Source organism: Ochotona princeps, chromosome 15, assembly GCF_030435755.1.
Source record: "Ochotona princeps isolate mOchPri1 chromosome 15, mOchPri1.hap1, whole genome shotgun sequence".
In the NCBI taxonomy this organism is placed as follows: domain Eukaryota; kingdom Metazoa; phylum Chordata; class Mammalia; order Lagomorpha; family Ochotonidae; genus Ochotona; species Ochotona princeps.
This window is the reverse complement of record NC_080846.1, coordinates 45,655,712-45,668,261: the sequence shown is the minus strand read 5'-3', so window position 1 is coordinate 45,668,261 and position 12,550 is coordinate 45,655,712. Positions and strand designations below refer to the sequence as shown.

The 12,550-nt window shown below is 49.9% G+C and overlaps 1 protein-coding gene across 1 annotated transcript in view; it reads right to left on the bottom strand.

Moving 5' to 3' along the window:
- ELK3 (ETS transcription factor ELK3) overlaps positions 1-11,825 on the bottom strand; it is a 56,220-nt gene extending 44,395 nt beyond the window's left edge. Inside the window, exon 1 of the mRNA XM_004583121.4 lies at positions 11,430-11,825. The gene's annotated coding sequence lies outside the window, so the exon portion shown is untranslated. The remainder of the gene's footprint in view (positions 1-11,429) is intronic.
- Positions 11,826-12,550: the final 725 nt, after the last annotated feature.

Below are 12,550 nucleotides of genomic sequence, written 5' to 3'. Positions count from 1 at the left end.
GGTTAAACCTTTCCATCAGACCCTATCTGAACTGCTGATTTACCAAGAGCTACTACTGTTCTACAACTTTGTCTTTCTGAAATTGAGTGCCGTTACAATCCGTGTGCTCCTGGCAATGCGGAGATGCGGCTTAGGAAATGTGTCAACCTTAGCCGGTCTTTGGGTCTTGCTCCATGGAACATTCTCGCACAAGTGTCACTCTGAGTTCCTGGAAATCTGTGAGCAAGGGAACCAGCAACATCTCCACAGACTTTCAAGAAGCTCTGAGAGCCGGTGATCACTGTGGCCAGGAACGGGACTCTCCAGGCCTCTGCTTCTCTGGTCAGGCTAACCCCACGACGCATCTTTTACTAGGAACTGGAAATTGGGGCTATAAGCATTTCTACATAAATCCAGTATGATAATGTATTCCCTCTGGAAGTCACCTACCCTCTCCCCCACACCGCACAAGGACTCTGCAGTCTTCGGAATGTCATCACCTGCTCACGTGGCAGACATCCGTGCCTGAGGCCAGCAGCACGGCCAGTCACAAAGGTTCTAACTCTCCCTCTCAGCCTTCCTTGTCCCTCGTACACGTTGTCTAGACTGCATTTTTGCACGTGGACAGCAAGTCGGACTACATGGGATGGTCACAATGCCAAACACAAAGAGTTTCTTCTTATTTCTAACACAAAGTACAAATGACATGAAGGTTAAAAAAAGGGGGGGGGGCAAAAGCCTTTCACTTTTTATTCACTATTTCAAACAAAGCCTTCTTCATAGAAGAAATCACCATACAGGAAACACACACTGGAAATACATCGGTGACACTGTTATTTCTAACAAAACTGCTTCAAAAAAATACACTGAGGGATTTCCAAATTAAATAACCTCCTCCCAATGTCCTGCTGAAAGCCTCTCTTTCTACACGTTGAAACACTCTGAATCAGTGGGCCAACAGGGGTAGACATGCGCTGGTGGTAACAGGGTAGCTGACATCCGTGTCCCACAGCTTCCCCCAGATGCCAAGAGACAGCACGGGATGGCTCTAGTGATTGGCCTCTTGCCTCCCCATGGGAGCCCACGATGGTACACCAAGTGCCCAGCTCCCAGCTTCTGCCCTCATCACTGTGGCCATTTAGGGGGAGAAACGGCAGGTTGGAGCTCTCAGTGTTTCTCTCAAATGCCTAAGTGTATGAATATATGAAGCTGTCAAGCGACAGACAGTAAATGTCCCCACACAAAAGCCATCAGACACATTTGGTGGAAGGGACTGGCTACTGGTGGCACTTGCATGCAACATCACATCCGTTCTCCTGGCACCCTGGCCTCCCTACCCTCAGTTCCCACTCAGGACTCTGCGATCCACCCACTTGGTGAGGCCCTCTACGAACTCATGACTCGGTTTACACTTATACCAACTGTCCATTATGCACTGATGCAGAATCGTCAAAAAAGTTAATGGAAAAACGCATACTATGAAAAACTATGCATGTGTTTCAAGTTTTTACACAACCAGCTTCCTTTCTGACCCCAATTTCTCCAAGTCCCCTCATAGTAAGTGTGCCAGATAAACGCTAGAAGAACCTGGGGCCAGTATAGTGGTATAGTGGGTAAAGCTTCCACCCATGGTCCCGGCATCCCATAGGGGCACCAGTATGAGTCCTAGCTGCTTCACCGATCCAGCTCCCTCCTGCTGGTCTGAGAGGCAGAAGAGGACAGACCAAGTGCTTGGGCCCCTGCACCCACATGGGAGACTCGCAAGACTCTCCTGGTTTCAGAACAGCCCAGCTTTGGCCATTGTGGCCATTTGGGGAGTGAGCCAGTGGATGGAAAATCTGTGTGTGTGTCCCTCCATCCCTAATTCTGACTTTTCAAGTAAATACATCTTTTTTAAAAAACGAAATTTAATCAGATAAGCTATTTCAATCGCCTGATACATGAGGCATCTTTAAGTTTCTATCTTCTTGAAGATCAACTACTAGGTCTTAATATCTAGGTTACAAAAAAGAGCAAAGGATGTGGCAAAGGCTGAAGAAGGCTGCTGGTCTTGTGGTTTGACTCAGATTTAAATCAAAGCAGGGCGACGACCGAGAGCAGCGACTCCCGCTATTTCAAGTGGCACTGGACACTTACGTATGCTGTCAGATTCTAAACATCTTCCAACAGCCCCTATTTTGGTAATTAAAGCAATCCACCTTTTTTTTTTAATTTCTAACACTCTTTAGGTCACTCCCTTTATGCAAGTTTCATAAATGCACAATTATAATTTAACAGTAAAGTGACTCCAAGAGTGAATCCAGCAAGCCTGGGGGGAGATGAGAGCCGTGTCAAGCCCTCTTTGGGGTCTGTCAAAGGCAGTTGGCCTAGAGGGGACATGCAGCACAGGTGTGCCAGGGGGCCCTGCCCGGCAGCCTCTTGGCAGTACGCTTGCAGAGATCAACAGAGACAATACCCTCTTGTCTCCATGATCAGTATCTGGGGTTCGGCCCGGAAGATAGGCGGTCTTCCAGGTACAACGTTTCTACCACTGCTCGTGAATTCTGGATCCCCAAGAAATGGCAGACACAGAGGCTCAGCACCTTCCCACAGGTTCCCAGATGGGACTCAATGTTTGAGTCTTTGTGGGTTCACAACAGGACTTCTTAAAGTGACAGGGAATCTCAGCTTTTCCCACTCTTAATAGTTATGCGAAGAATCGAGGTCCTCTCCTGCTCACTCACACCGATTCACACAGTGACTCCTGGGTGAGACGCCACATGTGTAGCCCCCTTCTGTACCTCTATATAGAACCAGGGCCCCAGTCCTACATGGGCGCAAGGACTCGGGATAGACCAGTGGCAGAGAGAGAGGTCACTTTTTTTCCCTTACATGCAACATCCTTCCTGTATCCCAATTCCACGTCCATACACCCCTTATGTGCCAGAAGGCTGAAGGCCAATTTGCAGGCAGAAAGATCCAGGGCAGCTGAGAGTTGGTTCACTCCTTAAATGCAATGGTTGGGCTGAAGCCAGGAGCCGAGAACTTGATCCAAGTCTCCCATGGGCGTCACAAGGACCGGTCGATTCCATCATGGCTGCCTCCTGGTGTCTGTGACCAGGAAGCTTGGTCCAGGGGTCACATCCAGGCCACTCCCATGCAGGACATGGACACCCTCACCATTAGGTCCGATGTCCATCCCTAGTTCACTCAGAAACACCACCACTAGGGAGTTTTTTGTTTGCCTCTAAAGGGAAACTTCTCCATAGAGTGTAGCAGTTCCATTTCCATGCAGTGTCAACTATAGCAAGGTTCAACTTTCAGTGCGAGGAAATTATTGCACCTTCTACATGCTATTCTGTGGCTTAGGATATTGCTGAATGGAGCACTATAGGCATTCTGGGCCTCTGTGGTCACTCTGGGGATGAGGGTAAGGTACAGGTGCAGGCAGGGGCCAAGAACAGGTCCTGGAATAAACCCAAGAGCTTGTTCTGTTATTGCCACCGCTGCTATGGTTGGTTTCTTTTATTCTGACCACCAAATACAGGAAGAAAACTCCGCTTAATCATACCTCCCGGCTAGCCCAGTTTTACCTATCAATAAACTGTTCCTTGGCAAAATGCAGTGAAAGTTAACTATCAGACCTAGTCCTCCTGATCAACACCAATGTGGGTGCTCAGCTGTTCATCTCTCACTAACCATACTGGCACAGTCCTTTTACCTGACAAGCCAGGGGTTGTGGTGCCTTCAGCACGGCAGTGAAGACACTGCAGAGGATGCCTGCATCCCAAGAAGGTTCCAGTCCTGGCTCCACTTCGGATTCCAGCTTCCTCTGAGCACACACCCTGGGGGGCAGAAAGTAATGGCTCAAGGGCTTAGGTCCCTGCCACCTGCAAGGCGGATCTAGACTGAGTTCCCAGCTCCTGGCTTCCAACTGGTCAGATCAGAGCTGTCACAGGAATGCAGGCAAAGGGCCAGCTCACAGACACTCTTGGTCATCTCCACCTTTCAGATGGCTTCATATGGGGGGGGCAAAAATCACAGTGACATCCGCGTAAGAACAAGATCTGAAAACTTGGCCAATGTAGGCCTGGCGCAATAGCGCAGTGGTTAAAGTCCTCGTCTTGCATGGGCCAGAATCCCACATGGATGCCGGTTCTAATCCCGGCGGCCCTGCTTCCCATCCAGCTCCCTGCTTGTGGCCTGGGAAAGCAGTCAAGGATGACCCAAAGCCTTGGGACCCTGTACCCGCGTGGGAGACCTGGAAGAAGTTCCAGGCTCCTGGCTTCGGATCAGCTCAGCTCCAGCCGTTGCGGACACTCAGGGAGTGAACCATCGGACGGAGGATCTTCTTCTCTGTCTCTCCTCCTCTATGTGCATCTGACTTTGTAATAAAAATAAGTAAGTCTTTAAAAAAAAAAAAAGAAAACTGGGCCAATGAAGTTTTTAATGAACGACCAATGAGTTGATCTAGAATGCCTGATTCAAGACTAATTTCACATTCAGAGTCTTTCCAGCAACATCTCTATGACTTAGCCGTTAACCAACCACTCTGAGAACACGAAGACTCATTTCCAAAAGAGCTAAAGTTTGTCCCCCGGGGATGTAATCAATGAACCTGATGTCTATATACAGACTCCTCTTGCAAGTCTGGAAAAGGCAAAACAATGAAAGTGATATGGAAGACTCCCCTGGCTATCTTTGCAGTTGAACCTAGAGACTTGCCTGTTTGTATTCAAGAAATCCGCTCTCTAGGAAAGAGTTGCTTGCATGCACAGCCACTTGATAAACAAGTTCCAAGGCAAAATGAGAGGCTATCATAATAAACTGGCATGTTTTCCCTCCCCTCAGTGTCTAACTCACCAAGATTCAGGTATTGCACAAACCGCAGGAGTGGACAAAGGATAGGGAAAACAGATGCAAGCCCAGAGGGGGCTTCCAGACGAAGGGGTATCACAGATGTGGAACACATCAGGACCCACTTCCGGCTTCAGAGTTCAAGGGTGAGCTAGAGCTACAGTCTTGCAGGTTAAGCCCTCATCAGCTACAACACTGGCATCCCACAACGTGGGCCAGTTCTTGTCCCAGCTGCTCCACTTCTGATCTAGCTCCCTGCTAATAACCAAAACAGCAGAGGAGGGCCCGTGTGCTTGGGCTCCTGCCACCCACACAGGAGACCTAGATGAAACTCCCAGCTTCACCGTGGCCAAGTGCTGGCCATGGTGGCCATCTGGGGGGAATGAGTCAGTCAATGGAAGATCTGAAATCACTTCTTTCTGTCACTCATTCAAATAAGTAATATCTTTCAAAAGAATGCAGACATTAAAAAAAAAGCCAAGGAGGGTTTGGACAATGACTTTAGATCATAGGAGATACTATAGGATTGCATACACTTGGTTCCCAAGTTTTAAATAAAGAGGACACTGGCCCTATCTCCAGACACAAGTGAGATGACCCAGTTCCTGCATGTGTGGTTAGCAAAAAATATTACACAGAGAACCTGGGTAATAAGGACACCTGTGAAAGGATGCCAAGAGGCAGGAATGAACAATTGAGGTAGCTCTAGTCTGGGGGACACCCCAGGATCCCCAGGGAGGCAAGGGCTCAGCTGCAAGCTGAGTGACAGGTAGTTGGCAGAAAGAAAAATCATCAGGCGGCAGCTGGGGAGAAGATTCCCAGGACGGAGAAGAGCATTGATAAAGTTCCTGCAGCCACAGGCCACATGAAACACTGGGGGAACTGAGGAAAGCCCAGCAAGACTGGTCCAAAGACCAACTGGTTACTCGCCTGCAGGGATTCTGGTCTTCATCCTGACCAGCGCCAAGGGCCACTTTGGGATATTTACAACATCATTCTCAGGCCATACAAAATCTAACTCCCAAATCAGCCTGATGTGACCTACTCAGTCTTGGTCCCACCTGCCATTGCCTTGGCAAGGCCAGACCAGATGCTTCTGCAAAGAGCTTTAAACATGCCTATACCTAAACCGATATGAAAATTCATATCACTTTTGCACAACTTTTAGAAACACACACACACACACACAAAGAAGAGCATAAACGAGAGCTCTGCCTGGGAAGAACTCTGCCAGCCGCTCGGCTTCTACCATTTCCTCATCCAGCCATGGAAACCGAGGCCCCAAAAAGATGTAGTCGCATTCCTCCAGCCCAATGGTTTCAACGGAAGCCACTTTATTGTTCAACAAGACACATATTACTTCTGATTGAATACTTTTTGGAACTAAATGTAGGTAGGATTTTTTTTCCCTCTTGCTGTATGATATGGAATTACAGGTATTCTAATGGTTTCTTTTAGTCAAGCAGATTAAATATGGCAGGATTTTATCAAGATGTTCTGGGTTCAAGAATTTACATGGTAGAATCATGAAACTGTCATGACAAAATTAGAGATGGGTAATAATAAACCAGCAAGCGGGCAATGTTTTAGGGGGATAAAAATATGTCCAACACTTAACATTGGTGCATTTTAATGTGCAGCAATCATGTCTCAGTTGTTAAAAATGAGAGACACCGAGAGATTTACATTCTTTATAGCTTGGCATTAAGGAGCCTTAACTTCACCGGTATTAAGAGAAAGCATCCAGAAATGTGGCAATTTGTAACTATCCAGTTCTTAGAATAGCTTTCAAAATGCTTTGAAGCCTCATATCTTTTCTTAGAAAGTGGAACTCAATTCATTTTAGTCCAATTCAAACTAGAATCAATGAACAAAATCATTCATTTCTTTAAAACTTATAGAACTCTGAATCACGTTCTGTATTTCATGCTTAGCATAATTTAGGTATTACTTTCCAGAAAGTGTGTACATGAAGACATATTAAGAACGTACTCAGTGAGCTCACCCCGAGGGATAATTCCAACTGGTCTGCTAGAATGACCAGCAGTGTTTTAAAACTGGTGACATACACGCAAGCTTCCAGGAAAAGAAAGGTCGTTTTTACATTGGTTTTGAGAAGGAGTCAAGTCAGGTTTCTGCACAGGACAGCTACTTAAAAGGCTGCACGGTCTACTTATCTCAAAGGTCTTTAGGATGTGTGAACAGAAAGTTAAACACAAACATTCACACTGATAATTCAATTTACTGCGGCTGCATGAAACTGTAAAAATCAGAGTTTTCATAGTCTCAATCAGAAAGTTGACTGACCTCAATTCAAACCGGCCATGGGCAACTGTTACCCTGATCTAAAAATCCAATTTAAAACACCAATTTCAAAGTTCGGAAACTCTGACACAAAATGAAACAAGAGTTGCTAACATGTATCAAACCCACCTGCCTCCTCCTTCCTAGTTAATGGCAGGATGCATTTTCAGTTGAACTTGGTTTTTCTTTCATCATGTAACATTCAATTTTGACATATAGTGCTTCCTGTTACTACATCTTGATATTCTGCAAATCGTGACTCATTCTGAAGTCAGAGAAACTCATCAAAAATCCCAAATTGCACAGCACATAGGAACTCAAGCCCTTCCTCAGCACAGCATTCTTAGGACATTACTTGAACCACAGAAAGAGAAAAAAAAAGTCCATGTAGCAATTCTGTCAACCAATTGTTGAGTCAACACATTCGTTAGATCAATAAATCTTATGTGTGGTAATTCTGGTTCTAGTCTAACTGAAACATGTGCGATACGCTAAGTGAAGAAAGTTACAAAACAGTAAATACCGCAGGAATCAAATCAGACGCTGTTTATGTATACACACACATTTTTCAAAGACAAGAAAAACACATCAAAATGATAACAGGACAATAGGTGACACTTCTTTTCATGTGGTTTTCCCCAAATTCCTAAGGTAATTAACATCATTTTTAATAACAGAAAACCCATCTTTTATTAGGCCAGGATGGTCCAAGTATGCTGTAAGTCAATCTAGGAAGGCATAGGGCAATTCTGAGTAACTAAGCCATAGAAAAACTTTCCCCTGAAACATACAAGAAAAGCCCACAAGAATTGGGTCTTCCTTGTTCACCCTGTAGGTACATGTGCTGGCCCTTACTGAAGAGAACCCACTTCTTTCCAAATTTAATGTGGAGCTCCAGCTCTGGGAAACATGAACATGACCAAGTCACACCCTAGGCTGGAAGGAGCAGAGCTACTGATTAGTAAGCACTAACTCATCCCCAGCTCCAAAAGGCTACTCCAGGAAGTGACAGCCTGGCAGAGGTTTTATTAAGTGTGTTGAGTTTGTCAATAGACAGTGTTTTGCAATGCTTCATGACACCCTACTGGCCTTCTGACTCAGATATATAAATGTAATTGGGGAGAATGGACCACACAGAATCCAGTACCTGACAGCAAACAGGGGAATGTTTTAATTTATATACACTGCCTGGAAGTCCTTTAAATCTAATTTCAGGGAAAGATTCAAGTTCCAAAATGTTGTTACAAATATAAGTTTAATACATGATGTCAGAGTTACTTTTATTATATACTTCTAGTTTCAAGTTATTTGATTTTTTTTTAACCTAAGAAAAAGAGGAAGTCATTAATCAATGTTTAGGTGGTTTCAAAATGCAAATGGGGTTAAAAAATGATTACTCTTCCCCATCTAGGCTTCTGCTATCTGCACTGGTCCTAGTGGCTGAGTCCATGAAGATGGTCATGCCTACAGAATGTTCCAGGATGGTCTAACTCAGCTCACCAAGGGTCTACTGGCCCAGTACCCAGTCTCTGCCTGCCCTTCTATGGCACAAAAGATAATTTGTGAGTACTGCAATATACACACAAAAACGTGCAACTGACAGAACATCCTAGTCATTGAATCAGATGCATGTACAATTTTCATCACCGTCACCAAGGTACACCAGAATTTCTTAATCTGGACACTATCGACATGTGAGACTAGAAAATTCTTTGGGGGGAAAAGACTTTCTGTGAATTGTCGGATGCGTCTACCCACCAGATGCCAACAATGCCTTCCCTAGCTCTGTCAACCAAAATGTCTCCAGACACTGCCACCTGCCCCCTGGGAATCAAGTGACTGCCAGTTGCCAACTGCAGTTAACAGTGAAACCGCATGTACCCCAAACAACAGAAAGCCGGAATGTGACATGACAGTGAGCTTTTTCTCAAGGAAATAGACTCTTAGCAACATTTACTATGTAACCCCCGCCCCCGTTGGCTTTCCTGTACAAGGTTAGGTCTTGAAAGCTTTTTCATTATCCCATGTAACTTGGATCTTCCTGCTCCCAGCTCTTGAGACCAGCTCCGAAGCACCTATTTTCCATGCTAGGCATGGTGCTGGGGACAGCCTGTACCCAGGTCCACTGACTCACAGCCTGCTCCGGCAGCCCCCAGGGGCTGTTTTCAGGACAGTCTGCCAGGGTCAGAGAAATGCCAGCACCTTCAAAATGGGGCAATACAGGGACCCTGCGGCTTCAATTGGGTTCCTGAAAATTCCTCATCCTTTTTAGTAACTACATGCTTCTAGAGAACCTCTAAAGGATTGGAGAAGGGAAAAAAGTAAAAATGCCAGTCAGAAGGCCTCTGCTATATTGGGCCTGGAAAGGCCATCACGTTTCATCCTGGGCCAGCCGGGCAGTGGGGGTCATTACTGGAAACTGCAAGAGCACTTATGGACTGACGCTGCTGCCATTTGACCCGCGCACCCTCCTAACACAGTTTGTCATTTTATCGTTCTATAAATTGAAACTCCTAACTGACCTTCCTCCAACAAATGTGTGCCAATCAGAGAGAGAGAGAGAATGAATCTCAGTCAGCTCAGAAATCAATTACACTCATCAACAGATGCCCGGAATATGCCCAATGCCTCAGCACCCCCCCTTCCTGCCTCTACCCACCCCCAAACACTGAAGCATAAATGGGAGAAGATGGACGAGTTTGTGCTGCTGGGGCCACAGAGCCTGACCTCCTCCCCTCAACACACACACCCCACCACCACCATCACCACCACCACCACCATTCCCGCGAAAACCCTGCTCTTCAGGTCGGAGCTCAGAAGTGGTCAAGTGGGGGGGATGCAAAGTTTGCAGGATGCTGCCCCGCAAAGGTCGGTGTGGCAGCCGCCCCTACTAAGCCACCCCAGCCCTCCCTGGGGCTGACAGTGGCGGCGGCAGCAGCACAAAACCCCTCCTGTGCCGAGCAGCGGAAACTCCTAATGAGATTAGTTGGTGTGTGGTGCAGACATTACTTCGCAGTGACTAAAGGGGCTCTCTCTCTCCCTCTCCCTGCAGCAGCAGCTAGTGGAAAATTCAGGGCACTTTTTCCCCCTGCAATAGCAGATTCCCTTTAACCCTCTCCCCCCAGCCAATTCCAAAAACAACTCGGCCTCCCCCTTGTAGCCCCCCAACCCGAGCCGGTGCAGTGGGGTTGGCGGGGGTGAGTAAGCGGCTGGGGGCTTTCAAAGGAGGCTGGGCAGGAGGGGGCCTGCGGGCCCCTGGAACACTACAAAGGAAACTGTAAAAGGCACAAATACATAAACCTGAGAAGGAGCAAACCACAGTTTCTTTGTGAGCTCCTCCAGTGAGTCATTTTCAAGACGCTGTCGGCTGCCAGTTTCAAAGCGGAAGCGCATGGCAATTAGTCTTGCCGTTTCCAGACAAGCCAGAGACTCTCCCGACGCTCGTTTTTTTTTTTCCTTCTTCTAAAAAGCCCCTTTTGCAGTTTCTGAAGTCACATTTCTCGCCCCCGCCCCCACCCCACCCGCCGCCTAACCATACCAGGGTCCCCAACACGACTGGGTTCAGAAAAGAAAGCCCCAGGTCTTTTTCATTCTGTTCTTCACCCCCTCAAATCCTCAACCACCTCCCCCAAACGCTAACCCGCACCCCCACGCTCCATTCCCTAAATGAAAAGTCACCCCCTCCCGGCCGCCGTCCAGCGTCTAGCCCAGACACCATCTCTGGGGGCCGAGTCCTCCTTCCAAACCCTGTGACCCTCCGCTGCCCGTTTAAATGTCCCCCTTGGGCGTGCACCTGGGGCAGTGACCTGGGCTGGGAGTCACCTGCACAGCCACCACGGATGTTGCCCCCAGCCCCACTCCATCTCCCTCCCCAACCCCCAGTCCGTGGCCCCAGCGTCGGAGCGCCAGCGCGCCCCGTCCTCCCCAGCGACAGGGGAAAAGGGGGAGTAGCTGGAAGGTCAGGCGCAGTCCAGCCAGTGTCTTGAGGCACGCAGCCTGGCCGGAGCCCCGCATCAGTCCCCACACATCCCAAACACACAGCCCGGCCCAGAGTTCGCAGTGCAACCTCCGGGGCTGCCAGCCATCCGGGCAGGGTCCCCGTGCAAGCCCCGGGCCCCGCGCGCGAGCGCATCAGCAAGCAACAGCAGCAGCATCCCCCCACCCACCACCGGCGCCCCCCCGGCCCGCGGGGCACCCCGCAGCACCCTCCGCACCCCACCCCACCCCCGGCCCCCGCGCCGCAGGCACAGCAGCCACCCCGGAGCAAACTTTGCAGGAGTCCGTGCAACAGGCGGAGCCCCGATGCCTACCCAGACGCGGGGGAGCCTTCAGGAGCCGTCTTCGGGGCAAGGTCTAGGAGGACCCAGGCGAAAGCCCCCGACTTTCCATGCTGACAGGCGTCTGCAGACGCTCTGTTGCTGTTGTAATGAGATCCTGATCCCCCCCCCTTTTTTTTCTTTCTCTCGCTCCTTTTTTTTTTCTCCCCCCCCCCCCCCGGTGTGTGTGAGAGCAGGAAGTTGGAGCAGTCAGGCCGAGCCGGCTCACTTCCTTTCCTGCATTATTCCCCAGGCGGTGTGCAGGCTGTGTAAACAGGCTTTTCCGCCCCGCGCCGCACGCCCCGGCCGCGGCTGTGCGCCGGGGCTGCCCACCGAGGCCCGCGCATTCCCGCCGCCCCGGGGCCCGCACGCCCCCACGCCGCCCGCGCACCCCCGCCTGCCGCCGGCTGCGCTTCCTGCTCGGCCACCCCCGGGGAGGAGCCCCCGGGGAGGAGCCTCCGGGGGTGGGGATCCCGGCTCGGCCGCAGGAGGCCGAGGGGAGGGGGTCCCCGGGCAGGGCACCGCGGCGGCGGCGGCGGGGTCGCGCCCAGCCAGAGTTGGCTAACGAGTTGGGGTGCCCGGGGCGGGGACACCTCCCCCGACCCCTGGCCTCGCAGGCTGGGATGGAAGAGCCGTGGGCGGGCGCGGGGTTCAGGGTCGGGGAGAGAGGGTTTCGGATGAGAAGATGTCGGGCGGGCAGGACTAGAGGCAGCGTTTCCGTCTGGGGACGGAGACGAACCCAGTTCCTGTCTGGGTTTTTGTTTTGTTTTGTTTTGCAAAGCCAGCCCTCAGAGTGGGGGGCCCACGTTGGGGGAGAAAAGAGTGAGGAGCCATCCGCTGAAAGCCTTCTCCATCACACCTTTTTGCCCAGTCCCCGGGGCCTCGCAGTGACCGCGGGGCCCAGTGACCAAGGCCTCGGCCGGACTGGACTCCACAGCCCGCCGCTCGCCCGGGGTCTCACCCTGGGCGCTCAGGCCAGACTCCAGGTTGAAGCCAGGCTGGTACACTGCCCTGAGAAAGGGGTAAAGAAGGGAGGGGTGCCTGTTGAAGACCCCTTCGCCCCTGACCGCTAGATGCCAACCGCACGCGCTCACCTTCTAGAATGCTCCAGCGCC